The sequence below is a fragment of the Pezoporus occidentalis genome, unplaced genomic scaffold (genome assembly GCF_034315485.1).
Source record: "Pezoporus occidentalis ecotype Australia unplaced genomic scaffold, CSIRO_AGI_Poc_V1 ctg207, whole genome shotgun sequence".
NCBI classification, from domain to species: domain Eukaryota; kingdom Metazoa; phylum Chordata; class Aves; order Psittaciformes; family Psittacidae; genus Pezoporus; species Pezoporus occidentalis.
Window position 1 is genome coordinate 945336 of NW_026913932.1, and position 16902 is coordinate 962237.

The following is a 16902-nucleotide window of genomic DNA, read 5'->3' on the forward strand; positions in this document are numbered from 1 at the left end:
TACATAATACAGATACAAATGCAAATATAGGGAGGAGTCTTGTCACTTACTCCACAGCGTATAAATTCACCCTGTTCAGCTGCACATTAAGGAGGTTGACTGTGAAGTTCTCTCTTATTTGTTTCCCTGTTTTAGATAATCATCTATTAGGTTCTAAGTTTAGAAAACAAAACAAACCAACCACTTCATTCCTGTCCTAAAGCATAGGGCTCTGAAAGACCAGCTCCTAAGACCTTGTTTTCTTATGGTCAAATTCAGCCAGCCTTCTACAGACTGGCACTTGGTATTACACAGTTCAGTTCATCAGGTACTTTGGTGGAAATGAGGGGCTTATCAACCTTGGCTCTGCTGGAACACAGCTACCCCCTAGACAATGGAGGCCCACAGCTATGAGGCCAAATACTTTTAGGGAGTTCTTATGTAACTGGTACGCAAGCATGGGTTGATTATTCTTTCCAAGTTGTTAAATTTTAGCATGATAGTCACTGCTGCCATGTTTTTATGGCACAGAACTTTTTGTCTGTGACTGTGAATAGTGTTACACACTGTACATTTGATTTGTGTTCCGGAATGGCTGGACAACTTGGTATTTTCATGCAGATCTTGTAGGTTCAGATGGGTTTATGTTGCTCTTCTATGTTAACTCTAGCTGGGAACTCTACAAGCATTTCAATGCCTGCTATCCAGTAACACTTATTAAAGTAAACTTAAAACCTGTGATGATCTTCTTAACTGGTATGCCAAGTGAATGGAAACCACAAGAAGTGTCTTGACTAGATAGCACATCTTTGCACCTTTTGACAGATGCTGTACGTACACAGAAAACCTAGTGACATTTTTGCAGCCATGAGAGTCTGATCCTCTGCATAAACATCAAAGGGAACATACCTGGAAAATTCACTCTGATGAAGAGTGAATTCATCACAGATTCCTCCTTAGCATCTGCCTAGACTAAAAATAAGCTGACCCAGAGAGATTACCACATCAGAAGCAAGGAGGGTATAGCCAAAGGTCAACTTTCCCAAATGCTGCCAAGAGGTGGGGAAGGCAGCTCTAGATTACTTCTGTCATACTTCTGTTTGGCCTTTCAGCTAGTCTTTGACTGGAGTGACCACAAAAGGCTGCTAACTCTCTCACTGGTGACACTAGAAGGCACTGGCAGAGTGGTACTAACTTTACTATACCTGTTCCTGCTTTTTGTATAATTAATTTAGGTAAGCACTCCTAGCACTCACATGTGGTACCTGTAGGGCATCTGTTTTTCACCACTCACATAAAACCTATATATAGCTGTTACCTATTATTAACAGTTAGTTATGGTACAATGTACATGTGAAACAAGCCCTATTATTGTAAAAAATATATTAGTGATTCACAGCACTTTTTGAGTACAGGAGACAGTTGGGGTTTGGCTGAAGGCTTAAAGTTAGCGTAAGAGCAGACCAAAAACAGCTGAGGCTGCATGAAAGACGAAAATGCTAAAAGGGATCAAGGGAACTGCAAGTTTTTCTGCCCTGTGGAAAACAAGAAGCTCGCTGAAGACAATGGAGGGAAAAGCCTCAAGGCCATGGTGTACTCACCTGGTTTGCAAGGAGTGTCCCCAAGCACACTACCTGTCATTTACTTATATGGGATTTGACATATTAGTAATGCTACCCAGGAGCGACAGTCCACAATTCTGTGTGGGGAAGACAGATGTGCAAAAGTTATTACAGCTGTTTAACATGGAGGGTGTGGAGAAGGAAATGTATTGCTCAGGGAGAGTGCTCTGGCATGGCTGCAACCAGAGCACAGCATTCCTACATTCAGGCTTCATTCTCTCAAAAACCTGTGGCTTCCTTTGCATCCTTACCACTATCCCTGAGGGGTCATAACACGCAGTTAAAGTTCTGAGTCTTCTGTCTCACAGCACAGAAATAGGTTGGTTTGCCCATTTGAAAATCTAGCATAAAATGTTACTACAAAAGCAACAACTTTTACTGAGCATGAAACAATGTCACGGACCAGCAGACCTGCATGGCCACTCTGTGGTCACACTTACGTACAGAAACCACAGAAATGTACAGTGAGCAGCTGAATTGCATGTACGTAAGAAAAAGAGAGAAATCTGGCCAGCTCCAAGTGCAGGGATACCTTCTCTCCTTCCCATCCAGATATATGGGAGAGTGGCAGGTTCCCCAAGGTGTTCACAGATTGTGAAAGGTTTTTGGGGCAGCAGCATGCTCTGCCTTTCTATTCCTTGTTAGGGAGCTGTTTCTATTTTGACTCCTAAGGAGAAGTACAAAATAAAAGCAACTTTAATTTCTACCACAAGCTGAAAACATTGATTCTAGTAAGCAGTCCCCAGACCTAGACTAACACAAGGCCAATGAAGAAGTTAACTGCAGTGTGGCCTGAGTTTTGACAGTCTCAAGAACTTAAAAATTCTGAGCTCCATTCCCTCAAATGCGACTGGCTAAATACCAAGCTATATTCTTTTGAAGCACAGTTCAGGCTGCTTTTATGTAAAGTCTGAAGTCAGAGCGCAGTTTCCAGGTCCTGTGTCCATGCACTCCTTTTTCCTTCTCAAGTGCAAAACATGTACTGACATGACTGTATAAACTGAGGGTTCATTAAAAAAAAAGTCCCATTAACATCTAGTAAAATATTAAAAGCTGACCATGTTGTGACAATGGTAAAAAAAAACAGATTTTCTGAAAGAGAAGAACCATTTTGCTCAGTAAGGCTTCTTTTTGCTGGCTTTCAGTATCTCAAAGATAGGCACACGGAACAATGCATCAGCCCATTTGAGAAAATAAAGAAGAAGCTAGGAAAAAAAAAGAGTGACGTCTTTTTTTTTACACTTTCCCACCATTTAGCACTAGATATCATCATTACCAGTAAAAAAATTAAGCCCTTCTCCAGAAGGAGAATCAGTGAATATTAAGAAAAGGAAAAGGGGAAAAAAGAAAGATCTAGAAGATTTTTCTTATTATTATATACTTAGAAAGCTTCTATTTCTTGAAAGCAAAATATTTTTTATTTCTATTACCAAGAAATAAGGGCAATTCAAATTGAAACATACCTGAGTTTTCTCACACAAGTGTATACAGTTCCTTGAGCTATTGCACTTCTGAAGAATGGTCCTGGTTTATAAATAAGGTGAGTAGGAACAAGTAATCACAGAATCCCAAGGGTTGGAAGGGACCTCAAAAGATCATCCAGTCCAACCCCCCTGCAAGAGCAGGGTAACCTAGAGTACATCACACAGGAACTTGTCCAGGTGGGCCTTGAATATCTCCAATGTAGGAGACTCCACAACCCCCCGGGCAACCTGTTCCAGTGCTCTGTCACTCTCACAGTACAGAAATTTTTCCTGATGTTCACATGGAACCTCCTATGCTCCAGTTTACACCCACTGCCCCTTGTCCTATCACTGGACATCACTGAAAAAAAACTAGCTCCATCATCCTGACACTCACCCTTTACATATTTGTAAACATTGATGAGGTCACCCCTCAGTCTCCTCCAAGCTAAAGAGTCCCAGCTCCCTCAGCCTCTCCTCATAAGGGAGATGTTCCATTCCCTTAATCATCTTTGTGGCTCTGCGCTGGACTCTTTCAAGCAATTCCCTGTCTTTCTTGAACTGGTCCAGTGAGTGGTATCAGGTCTTAGCTCATCAATGAAACTCATCACATAAAAAATTAAAGAAAAGGACAAGGACATACAAAAGTGTTTATAGGGTTAGAATAAGTGATGAGTGCAATGGAAATCCCTAAACCAGAGAGACTGGCTCCACAGCTTTGGTCCGTAAATCACAGAGCTTGTTGCACACACTGACTAATGGCCATGCATCAGTCTTCTGTAACAACCATCAGAAATATTTCAATAGTCCATATTTTACAAGTGGTAAAGATCTGGTGGAAAAGGCAGTAATTATACTGATTTATAACTGGCTCACAGACATGAAGCGGCTGTGTCCACTCCAAGACAAAGAAAGGGTTTGAAAACAAAACCTAAACCATGATGTACTCCATCACTCCATGCTTCTCATGTAGATAGGTGGTTGACTGTGCCCTGGCAGCAGTCTTCTAACAGCTTGCGCCGATAGCGCAGGTACCTAATGCTAGACATCTAGCCAAGCCTGTTGTTTGGGGTATCCTTGTACTTGATGGGCAGACAGGCACCAATCTTCCCACTGATCTTGAATACCTACAAAAATTTGGGATGGATGGCACCCTTACAGATGTATATCTCTCTGCATTGATTATATTGAATGACTTGGGCAAGACATTAAATTTATTGTCACTTAAAATCAGGCTGAAAGAGTTCCACTTTATACTAAGAAAACTTGACCTCGAATGCTCCAGCAACCATGAAGCCCTTCAGAGCCTTTGCAGGCATCTCCTGACTAACGGTGCACAGTGAGAAAACAGCTGCCAGTGCATCAGACTGAAGGCACCCTGCATTTTTCAAGTGCTCTGCTTTCAGGGGGATCTAGAGCTTAAGCACAACCTCTTTTAGCATGGGTTGTATGTCAAAAATGCAGTCTCATGTTAGACGTCTGGCTAATATATGTATATGCTTAACAGAGAGGGTAAACATTCCCCAAAGATCCAGAGTCCTGAGACTGCAACCTTAACTTTAACCATTTGGCTTTCTTCACATGCTAGTAAATGCCATCTATCACACATGCCACATTAGAGTCTACCCCCAAAAAACTAAACCAGATCACTGTTCCATGAAATTGAAAAAAATTAGTTCTGATAAGGTTTAGAAATGCAAGATTACATTGTAATCCTCTCTCCAAAAAGGAAAGGAAAAGAAAGGCTGAGAAAGGGGAAAAAAAAAAAAAAAAAAAAGGCAAATTATTCCTGCTGTGGCATATGAAAGCTGGAAGAATTTAATTTTCTGGTCTGTTTGTCCTAGCATGCTTCTCTAGGCTTGTCATCAGTTCCACTGGAACACAGGGAATGAAAAAAATATTTTAATACAAATCACTGTATTTGATTCATTCCATTCTCCTTATAAAATTGTCTGCTGTAAAATTTTGTCTAATGTGAAATAGCTATAATTTGCTTGCTACTCACTGTATTAATACCTATTAAAACCAACCACAGTAGCACACACTTAGTTATTGCAACATGCAAAAACCCACAAGACTTATTTCAGTGTGTCTAGAGAGTGCCGAAGCATAAAAATACATTGAAATTTAAAAGGTCTAATGTAACTGTTACATCAATCATGGACAAAGCTGTCAGTCAACGTAGAATGGCACAGTCAGCTCTTTCTAAACATTACTCTTATAAACCCATTTCTGTGATGTTTCCTACAGGAGTTCCACCTGTCACAGGATTTTTTGACCTCATTTTCAAGACTTGCAGCGTTCATAGACCTCTTTAAGCTGAAGGCTGAAACAATTTAATTTAAGAAAACATGTCTATAAGCAGTGCTACAGTAACCTCACAAAAAGCTGTGTGTTTATCATCAGTACTAATCGAAGCCTGGAACCTGATCCCAGAGTTAGAGACTATCCCAGCACTGGCTACAGATCAGCATCTAACAAAAGAAACCCTCCAAACAATACCACAAGGAAGGCTGGTTGTCTCTAGTAGGATTGGACTTTGGTGATGAGATCAATGTAGAGGCGAACATGACTGGCAGAATTTCAGTGTTTTGATACTCTGGTGATAGGGACTACAAAAAGCTTTAGAGAGTTTATATCAACCCACACTCACCAAGAATGGCAAAATGCCAGCTCAACACTTTCTCTTGATGGACAGAAGCAGTGCTGGACACGAGGGTTTCTTCCACAGACTAGTGAGTGGTGGACAGAGATCCATGGTGGTGAGGTGACAAAGTGACAAGAGCTTTTCCTCCTGCAGAAAGCACATGCATCTTCTTACAGGAGGGTAAAAACTGCAGCCATAAAGAAAGAAAGCCAGGCAATAAAGATAACTGTGAGCCTGCTAGCATGTAGAGTGCTAAAATCTTCAAACTTCAATCCTTCTTTTGTATAACATGTAGCTCAAACTACCTCCTACAGCTTCCAGCTGTGGGAGGCTGAACATATGCAGCAGGAAACCTGCAGCAGCATATAAAGGGAAGGAGGAATCCATATGTTGTGTGCTCAGAGGGAGGATGCCTGTGCTTATGTCACTGAATGTCATGCAGCACTAGATGACATACAGCACAGAGAGCTGCTGGGGAAATAAGGACAGCTGTGTGGGGACACAGTGGTGCCTCCATGCTGTATGAAGTTCATTCAGCCCCCATTTTGATGAATTTTGAGGTATCCTGAACTTTGGCCTTTTGTTCCAGGGGCCCTATGAAGCACTTGTGCAAGGAGCTGTGGTGAGGCACGCAGGGTGGATGAAGCTTAGTCATAGGAAACTGTGTAAATCTCAGCATTGGCTAATTTGTGGTTTCATCCACAACTCATTTAGGCAACCTACTTCCACTGCAAGGCTGTAAACACAGACATGTTTCCTAATCCTTCTGCTCCCCTGTGAGCCCAGAAAGCATTCACTAGCCTGCCTGGAAAGCCCTCTGAACCTAATGGCTCCTTAGAAAGTGGTGGTTTAAGAATGTCAATGCAGAAAATGGCAAACAGCGTCCATTTACACTAGAGGGAGCATCAATAGGGACCCAGCTCTGGCATTATGAAGGGGATTCACCCTGCTCTTTAGGACTTTCTCCATTGGCTCTCCTGTGCACATCTCGGCTTGCTGGCTATTGCAGATCCCAGTCTTTGCCCAGCAGATGTAGTGCCTGACTGAGTAAAGGGGGGAGGGCCCAAACATGAGAAAACACAACACTCTGGACCTTCTCTCAGTCCCGCAGTCTGTAATGCCTTGCCTATGGGAGTGCATAAAGAATGATGTCTATCTTTGCCCAACTTGTTGGCAGCGTGCTCTGTTAATGTAATAAAGCAAATGGGATGATTGATAAGAATAGGAAATGCAGGAATACAAGGAATGGAGATGTGAGTGTGAGATTGAGAAATTTAACTATAATTACTGGTAAATTAACTGTGTCTATCACTGCCCTATAGAAATGAGGACACTGAGCAAAGGATAGGCTGCATTGCACTTACACTCTGCAGATCTTCAAAGGAGGGTGACCACATCCAAATTGCTTGGGGGTAATGGTCAGTGCCCCATGCTAACTCCCAAAACAGTTGTGTTTGACATGCCCATGGTTGGGCTGGGCTGAAAATGCACCTGGAAGGACTATGACACATTAGCAATACAGATGACTGAATCTCAGCCCAGAAATGTTCTCTGGCATTATTCAACTCATTAGCACACACTTTGCCTTTGGGATCTCATCACCATGGGGATTAGCTGAAGTTTGCACCACTGCAATGTGCTAATTGCTACTTTTAAGAATATGGTCTTCTGAATATTGCTGCAAGAGGCAAAACAAAAGGAGCAGTAACTTTCAGAAGTGTGAGTGCATTAAACACAAAGATACTCATCTAATCTGTGGAAGTAAGACATCATCATCTCATTACATATGTTTGGTAGCATCAGAGAAATCATGTTGATTAAATGAGCATTAAAAGAGCAATTTCATTACCTGGCAAATCTAACACTGGATGTAAACCCCTTGCATTTGAATGACATTCTTGATACATTCCCATAGCAAGGACATGAATACACCCTGACAGCCCTGTGAAATTAAAACTAAAAGGGGAACAGAATATAACCTACAGAGAGATAGGAATTGCCACTGCAATTGTGTTAAATACCTTCCACAATCTGGTGTTCTGCCTCTGGCAGTTGTTAGCACAGATACTTTGAAGAAAGGTGCAAACCCCATGCAATGTACCACTGCGCAGTGACTTGCCCATGGAACAGTTTCTGCTTAACTTTAGGGGAAGCATTATGTCCCAGAGCATGACTACTTATCCCAGCTTGCATGACTCCTGCATTTTTATCCTAGCTTGTATAAGAGTAGACATGATGATTCATACACATCATTTGGTGCTGCTTTTAGCATTTGGGGAGGAAATGCTAACTGTTCATTCTTATTTGTTTAACTGATTTTCACCACTGGAGTTATCATGGGCCTGGGGACAAAAGAGGCAGAGGCAGGTGCCCTGGCTTCAACTTATAACACATCTAAAATTAGATAATTTCTTCCAGACTTTAAAAATGACAGGAACTGCAAAGGGAACTACATGGCATTAGCAAAGCTGGCCTTGCTTATTAAATATATAACTTCCAGGTTGAGACAGGCTTTATTTCTGTTTGCATTGTGGCATGACACCTTGTGACTGATTTAAGTAGGGGAGCAGGTGGGGGCTTTGGTGACTTTCCACTGGCTGGAGATTTCTCATCAGGAACAGAAGTTCACCTGCTGGCATCAGCTGTGAGCCTCCAGACATCTCCAGGCTCCTTGGTTTTGAGGTCTCTTTTGCCCTGAGGGTGGGTTAACTAATGACGTTCCTCTGTTCCTGCCATCTCCTCTTACCTAGAGAGCCGCACAGCCCTCAGGGCTCATTGATGTGGTCCCATCAATCCATCATCACATAAAGTGTTGTGGGCCCTGACACCCCCTCCACCCCTCATGGCAGCTTCCTCACTGGAATTGTAGACCTTGTTTCCATTTGCAAGCTTGCTTGGATCTCTGAGGAAGGAAGAAATGCTTTATGAGTCACCATCCTCAAAAGCTTTACACTTCAAGATGAAAATGTAGGAGGATATTGTTAAGAGGTCTTTCAGTTTGCTCTAAAAACCTGTAAATTCAGGTGCAAAATCCAAAATCTTGAATTTCTTTATTTGGCTATATGGAAATGATTATAGCAAAATGCTGATACCTGCAGAACCTTCCATATAATTTTCACAGTTAGGAAACAGCAAATACAAAGACCCTCAGCTTCAGGCTGGCTTGAGAAATGAGCTTCCATTTACCATTGTGTGCTTTGCTTTTGTTGGTGCCAGTAAACCCTAAGCAAGTTGTCTGCAATAGCAAATCCTTACATTGCTTAAGTATAAGTGACTTTTTTTTTTTTTTGTGAGGGAATCCAACATTCTGGCTGTATCAAAAGGGGAAATAGGTAGAAAACATGATGAGAGTGTAGTTCTTAAATGCCAAGTAGCAAAGGGAAAGTCCAGCTCCTAATGTACTGTGGAGCTGCCTGGTAAAGATTTATGCATGCTTTTGAGTTCCATTTCATCCACAGATTAGAAGCACTGATGTTGCCACAAGAGAAGCCAGGCACATTAACAAAATAACACAAGTACTCCACCCACTCTTGGAAGAACTGTAAATACAGTACTCCAAAACCATCTGTCAGCACTCCAAAAACACTGCAGGAAAGGTAAATATTAATAATTGCTACTAACATCTAGAAACAGCAACCTGGGATTTCTTCTGTGTGATGGTTAGTACTTAGACTAAGACCATCTTAACAACTCCTTCAGTGACCAGGGTGGAAAATGGGTGGAAAGAGGGGGGGCTAAAAAATTATAAAAAACTAAGCCAATTCCAACAGTGCTTGAGAAAGCAGCAGTTAAGGGAGCCAAAGAGGTACTATCAGAAGAATTCAATACAACCTCCTTCATATTGAAGTTCATGGTGGGGGATGGCTATAACAAAAAACAGCACATGGAATATCTTGGTGAAGCAGCCGCACAGTCTTGGGATGCTTGTTCTAGTTAGACTGAGTTAAAGCTAGGTCTCTGACCTTTTCCTGCAGAGGTTTTGGTGTTGAAGCCTGCAGTATTTCTGTGAGTTTATCAAGGGAAAAAAAGGGGAAGCTTGGATCAGTCTCAGCTAGACCAACAGAAGTGCTGGGGCCCATCTTGTATCAAGATAATAGGAACCAGTGTTGAAGGAGAAGCCCATTGGTGCAGGCAATGCTGTTAAAGCATCATCCTTTGTTACCAGTTGAGGCAACAGGGGGCTGCTGGAGATGGTGGCAAGTTGGAAGAGTGTTTACAGGGCTCCATGCACAATGAATAAGAGACAAAAGGCCTATCAATCGGCATCATACGTTCTTCTTTTCCTCTTTTCATCCACTACACACAGTTCTGCTGCAGTGAGATGAATGCTAAAGCAGTTTCTCAAACCAGACAAAGCATTCAAGCTTTCAACAAAAGTCCTCAAAGTCCTCTTTGACCTTAACATGGCCAAAGATCTCATTGCTGCCTCTGCCAGATACGACCTAATTTTTGATGAACGTATTTTCAAAAAGCCTTAGTCTTGACCATAGAATCATAGAATGGTTTGGGTTGTAATGGACCTTTAAAGGTCATCTAGTCCAAACCCCCTGCAATGGGCAGAGACATCTTCAACTACATCAGGTTGCTCAAAAGCCCTGGCCAACTTGACCTTGAATGTCTCTGGGGATGGGACATTTACCACTTACTTCTCTGGGCAACTTATGCCTGTGTTTTACCACCCTCATTGTAAAAGGAAATAAAATATCTTGTTTGTACCTACTCTAAATCTACCCTCTTTTAGATTAAAACCATTACCCTGGTCCTACCACAGCAGGCTCTGCTAAAATATTTGTCCCCATCTTCCTTAAAAGCCCCCTTTAAGTATTGAAAACTGCAATGAGCTCTTCCTGGGGCTTTCTCTCCTCCAGGACTCTCTCGGCCTTTCTTTATAGGAGAGGAGGGGGGGACCCCTGTCATTTTTGTGGCCCTCCTCTAGACATGCTCCAACAGGTCCATGTCCTTCTTATGCTGGGAGCCCTAGAGCTGAATGCAGTATGCAAGGTGGGGTTTCATGAGAGCAGAGTAGAGGAGAGTCACCTCCCTCAACCTGCTGGCCATGCTCCTTTTGGTGCAGCCCAGGATATACGGTTGCCTTTCTGGCCTGCAAGCGTACATTACCAAGTCATATCCAGCTTTTTATCCATCTGTACCCACAAGTCCTTCTCCTCAGGGCTGCTCTCAATCCCTTCATACCCCAGCCTGTGTTGATAGCAGGGGATGCCCCTACCCAGGCGCAGCACCTTGTACTTGGCCTTGTTGAATGTCACAATGTTCACATAGGTGCACTTCTCCAGCTAGTAATAGTCTTGAGTTCAATAGTCTGTATGTATTAGCTGCACTTGTCTGTTATCTGCAAGTGTAATGTTGTGTGATATTTACTTAACTTCCATTGTGTCTGTGAGACACCCTGGGAGCAAATTCCATCACTGAAGTATCTGCAAAGTATGCACTTGGGTGAAATGAATTAAATGTTTTAGATGAGTTGGGACACTTAGGAAATACTATAGGGGTATCCATCCAGGCCTAATGAGAAGAAAATTAACATTCTCCCTTTCTCTCTAAACTCCCTCCTGTTCATTTATGAAATAAAGAAAAACTTCAGGAGAATCAGGAAATGAGCCCTGCTGACGTTAATGGGAATTAAATACTGCAGGCAGATTTGGGAATGGACTTTCTGTGGCATATGACATGGAAAGTGTCACTGCATGTCCTGATATTTGCTAGACTATAACAGCTAAAGGACTTCCCATGCCTCAGGAATCTTGACATAATGTAGAATTTTCAGAGGCTAAATTGCAGGAAATTGCACTTTACTCTTTGTGAGAAGTTACTGACACAGAGATGACTAATGGTGGTCTATGAGCTACAGTGACTTTTTTCTGACTTAAATTTCTCCTGTGGTGCTTCAGAAGTTCGGCTTGCTTTCTTCTCTGCCCTTCACCATGGCTGGGTGCTGAAGCTGCACCAGTAGCCACTGCGTTAGTCAGGTGTGATACTCGGAGTCACTGTATTAGTTTCTGTGTTTCAAGGCTTATTTCCAATGACAAGCAGGGGACCCCAATATCCTGATCAGAGAAAACGAAGAGTCCTGACCCAGCTCCTCCCACGGCTGTTGCAGGAGAGCGTCAGTCCCACAGACAAGGAGTGAAACCCACGGAGATGGGTCAGCAGGAGAGGATCTCCAGAGCACCTGGCAGGCTGAGGGGGGTTATTGTCTGTAGGGGAATGGCATGCTGGGGAAGGGCATTTCAGGGTTGCATGAGAGGTAGCATGGGACATTTAGGGGAAAAAGGTGGTGGAAAAAGGGAGGTTCCAAGGGGGTCTGAGAAGGAAATAAGCATGTGACAATAAAAGGATGAGGGGACAAAAGGGGCCAATCCTGCAAAAAGGCAGCTGACCAGATCATTTGTCTGGCCACGTCCTATGCCTGATCACGACAGTCTGTCCTGTTTCCTGATTAAATACAATTTCTAACTCTTCTTCTGGGAGAGGGACGCTGTTCAGCATCCCTGGGTGTGTGGGATTTGAGTGCAGCATGAGCATGAGCAGGGTCAGAGGGATGTGTGACAGGAAATACCAGAGTGCATGTGTATTGTCTAGGTGCATATGTGTGTTCACATATACCAAGCCAGACTAGCTGGAGAGTAGGATAAGACGCTTTGGAGAGCCAGACATTGAGGTACCTGTAGGTTGGGCCACATCCTGGAGAGACCTAAGGGGCTGGAGGGACCAAGGGAAATGAGGGACTACTGAGGGACATGTTAGTGTGTGTGCATGCGTGTGTGCGTGTGTGTGTGTGTGTGAGGGGGTCTGTATCTCAGGTACCTGGAGTGGGGCCACAGTCCAGAGGTTTGCATGCCCAGGTGCCAGTACCTGGGGAGACTGGGATCCAGAGGCAGCTGCTGGGTAGGCTAACAGTCCCAGCCCAGCTGCTGGAGGAAACTACAGTACGTGTATCACAGACCTTTATCCTGAACAACCAGAGAGTGGGACAGGATTAGCCCATTTGAGACACCTGTGTCTGCGTATTTCCTTCTGTGCTGATCAGTGAGGCCAGCCATGTGTGTATGTGCATCTTTTTTGGATGTGTGTCTCCGGTGAATACGTGCCCAGCCCCTCCACAGGATGGACCTGAGGGCATGGTGCTGTGTCCACCTTGCTTCCATCAGGCTGCTGGGTTTGGCAGCCCCTACAACAGATTGCTTACAGAGGCATGGCTTCTTTTCACTTTACATCAATTTTGCTGAGAAAATATGGAATCAAGTACGGCAAGAGGGAGCATTTGGGCTGATTTAGTTTCCCAGGCAGAGGTGTGACTGGACTGTAGAGCCAGGTTTAAGATCCCAGATCAGCTCTGCCATTAGTGTTGCTGATGTAGCTTGGACTCCAGTGCACTTTAAACTTCCAAGTAATTACCCAAGACACCAGTGGTTCTTGAAAACTGCACTGAAGTTGTCCATGGTCACAGCTACTTGCAGCCCATTGAGGTCTGGCCCAATGGATGACAGGTAAAGAGAGGGAAGAAAGGGACAAGGAAAGGTGTAAGATAAGAGCCTGAGATTAGAGAGCCACCTCACTCCTCCACATGCAAGCTGTTTCAACAGCTCTTTAAGCCCATTTCTCCACTTGAAACTACAAAAGAAATAAGATAAGATAACCCAACAGTAGGGCTCTGTGTGATTCAAGCCACAATACTATGTGTGTCACAGAAGAAAAAGCTTTTGTTTCTATTTGTTTGGTATCTAGGAATCATAGTGGCCCCAAAGATTTTCACCAACCTTTGCACCATCTTTGACAGTCCGCAGATGTCCCCTGTTACAGGCTTATTTCAAGTTTGAACTGGTTTTAGTGATGAGACATTGCAGACAGCAGCTCTGATGGCCTTTCTCTCAACTGTCATTCACCTTACACAGTGCTTCTTGCTTTTCAAAGCATTTTACCTTTTTTTTTTAAGATTTGGACAAAAGGGGTAAAATAGTGCCATCAGGAACTGGTGAAACTGCCAACTTGCTTGGTGTTATTTTACAGCCAGATACAATGACTTGAACAGTAACAAAAAATATCCCAATATTTTCTCCTCCACCGTGTTTTCCCAAATGTCTGAATCTAATCTATGCCATAAGGAGTATGTCTTCCAGTCTAAGGAAATACTTGAATGTGATGTGCTAAAGAAGATATTGAAGACAGTGAATAACCACCCTTCTCCCACTGTGCTGTTTACTGATTTTATCATTAGATTACTGCATTGTGTTTTTTTGAATCACCAAGCTGTTACACTAGCCCTAAATGACTTTCACTCTCTCTAATGAAATGTCACCTCAATTCAGGAATCACTTATTTCACCAGGAGTGGGGCCTCCTCTGTCAGGCATCTGATGTTTAATGAGTCCCCCAGCAAGCAGCACTGCTTTTATTTCTCTGCAGGTAATAGATTTTAAGGACAGGACCCACCATGAACCTTCAAGCCATTGTCCTTTTTCTGTGGACCGCAGGACTTGTTGAGATCAGTTTCTGCGTCAGGTCCAGAGACAATGGTTGGAATAAAACAGATCCTTCTGGAAAAACTTCCAGTATAAACATTTCTTTTAATGCATTGTGACTTTTTCCAATGATGAAGTACTTTTTTTACAATTACTTTTAATTAAAAATTTATTTCCAACCCCAGCCACTGGATCTTGTTTTGTATCTCTGACTGAAAGTTTCTCCACTCAGCTGTTAACATATAGATGGCTATAGGTTGTAACAAGCCACCTTCTGCTTTGACAGTCCCTTTAAGTCTCTTTCTATCATCAGGTGCATTTTTCAATCCAGCATATTTTTGTGCTTTGTGAATAATTTCAGGAATATCAATGTCACTGTACAATCTCTAACTCCCACCTGCTTCCTTTCACCCCCGCTTTCTCTCCCACTGTACACAGAAAACAAGTATATCAGAAACATCTTTAGACAGTGAACATACCCTTGTGCAAGAGTATTTTGAGGCCAGAGGTTTGCCCATCTTCAGTGCATGTGGCATGTGCCGCTTTGATTCTGCATCACCCTTGTTGCCTGATAAAAATGTTAAGCATTACCAACCCAAATGCCCAGGATCAGGCTGACAGGTCTACAAAATATCTGGGTCATGCTGTTTATCGTGCTAGCTTTCTTCCAGGCATCTGGAACTTCCCCAGTGTTAAGATTTATTTTCTTTGGCTGACTTGTTTTCTCTCAGACTGCTGGATACAGGTTACTCAGATCTCTATCTGACTTCACTATCTGCTGTTTAACCTTCCCTTTAGTTACAACTAGAATAAAAACTATGTGATCACTGTTGGTTGACATGAATAAATGATTAGAGTGTGTCTCCCACCCCCTCCCCCCCAGTATAAGACAAAATATTATAGAATAAGCCTCCTTTTACTTTTTTCTTATTGGCAGTTATACTATTTCCATCTTGTAATGGACTCACATCATTGTTAGTATCCTTTATGATCTGGAAATACTTAAATAAAATCCCAAACATACAACAAAATACTCAACAGGCAGCTTTGCTCAGCTCTGCTTGTCATGGTTCTCATTGTGACCTGTTGCTCCTCTTACCAGTTTTCTCTAAAACCTATCTTCAAGTTTATACGCATTGTCATTAAGAGCTTTTTGCATTTTCTCTTGGGGTCCAAGTACACATATGCATAAAAGTTTTCCTTCCCTTCTGAGGCAGACCATTTAATAACTGTAAATTTCTTTCTTGGGTGTGGCTTTTTCGGGCATCCACTTAAGTATTACCCAATGATTCTCAATCATCATTCAGATTTTCCTGTTAATAAAGTCTTTCTCCCAGTTGAATTTCTCCCATCACAGTTTTCAGCTAAAATGAAATATTCTCTTTAAAGCACAATGAATCCACTTTATTGGATTGAATTTCGTTCTGTTTGGAGATAACAATAAATCTAATCCCCCTGTCATCAGTTATACCCAAGCCATTGCTAATTGTTCATTTTATAATTGGCCTTTCTGACGTAGTACAGACAAAATCTAATCTAGGGTATTTGCTAGTAAAGTGTGGTTCTAAGATGCAGTGCACACAGTTTGCTTTTTACTGTTATCAGTGTAAGAGAGAGGATTAAAAAGGAAGATACACTTGAAGAAAAGGTTTGTAAATACAGCACCTAATAAAAAATCCCCTGGGTCCCTGCATCTGTACAGCACAGAGAGATAAGGTAAACATAACTGCCTCATACAAATGCAGGAAACGCAGGTCCTGGAGCTCATTTTGTAAGGAGGGATTCACTGTTAGCTTTTTCTGGTCAACCAATATTACATGTCATTCTCTCAGTTTCATTTTACAAGTCCAGTTACCCAGCATTACATTAAAATGGTGGCATTGTTTTTGCCTGAAATTTCCTCATCTTCTGTGTTGTATTCTTTGTGCTGTGGTGGTGAATGATGTATGATATAAGAGGCTATCCTGCTCCATGAAAGTTACATATGAACATGTATCTTGGAAGACTTTTCTGGACAATACAGAAGAATTCTGATTTTGTTATGCAAGGATTTTTTTCCCTTTTAATTATTTAATCTTTTTTCTTTTTCTTTTTCCCTAAGTGTGCTGACACTTGCAGAATCAGCCTGTATTTGCTCTGTAGGCCACCAGTAGCTGATTCAACAACACAGGAACACAAACGCACATAGACTCACTCACACAAACAAGCACACACACTAACATACAGAGCTTTACAGAAGAGTAATTGATTGCCAGTTTGCATGTCAGAAGTGTGATTTTTCTGGCTGAATAGCTTTTTACGCATTCTTTTTGGTACCAAAGCCATGATATAAAGATAAGAGGCAGAGCACTTAAGACATGCTTACAAAGATTAAACCACTGACTTGGCTCTAGTTAAAGTAAATTCTCCTGCTTACCACTGTGCAATGAAGGTTTGCAAAGGGAGGACTGGCAAAGATTGCTTCGTCTTCTTTCCTGGCACTCTCTGTTGGCTCCAAAACAAATGCAGGACTTTAACCACATAAAAAGGCAGCAAGGTATTAGCTCTTTTGAGGGGTTCAGCAGCTGACACATTCCTAATCTGCCTAGACAAGTTTTAGATCCGAGCAACTTCAGTGCCTTTACAATGACAGGGCATTTTAACCAGCCCAAAATCTGACCTTCCCTCCACAGACTGAGTTACTGAGCCCAGCATTTAACCCCAATTTGCTGC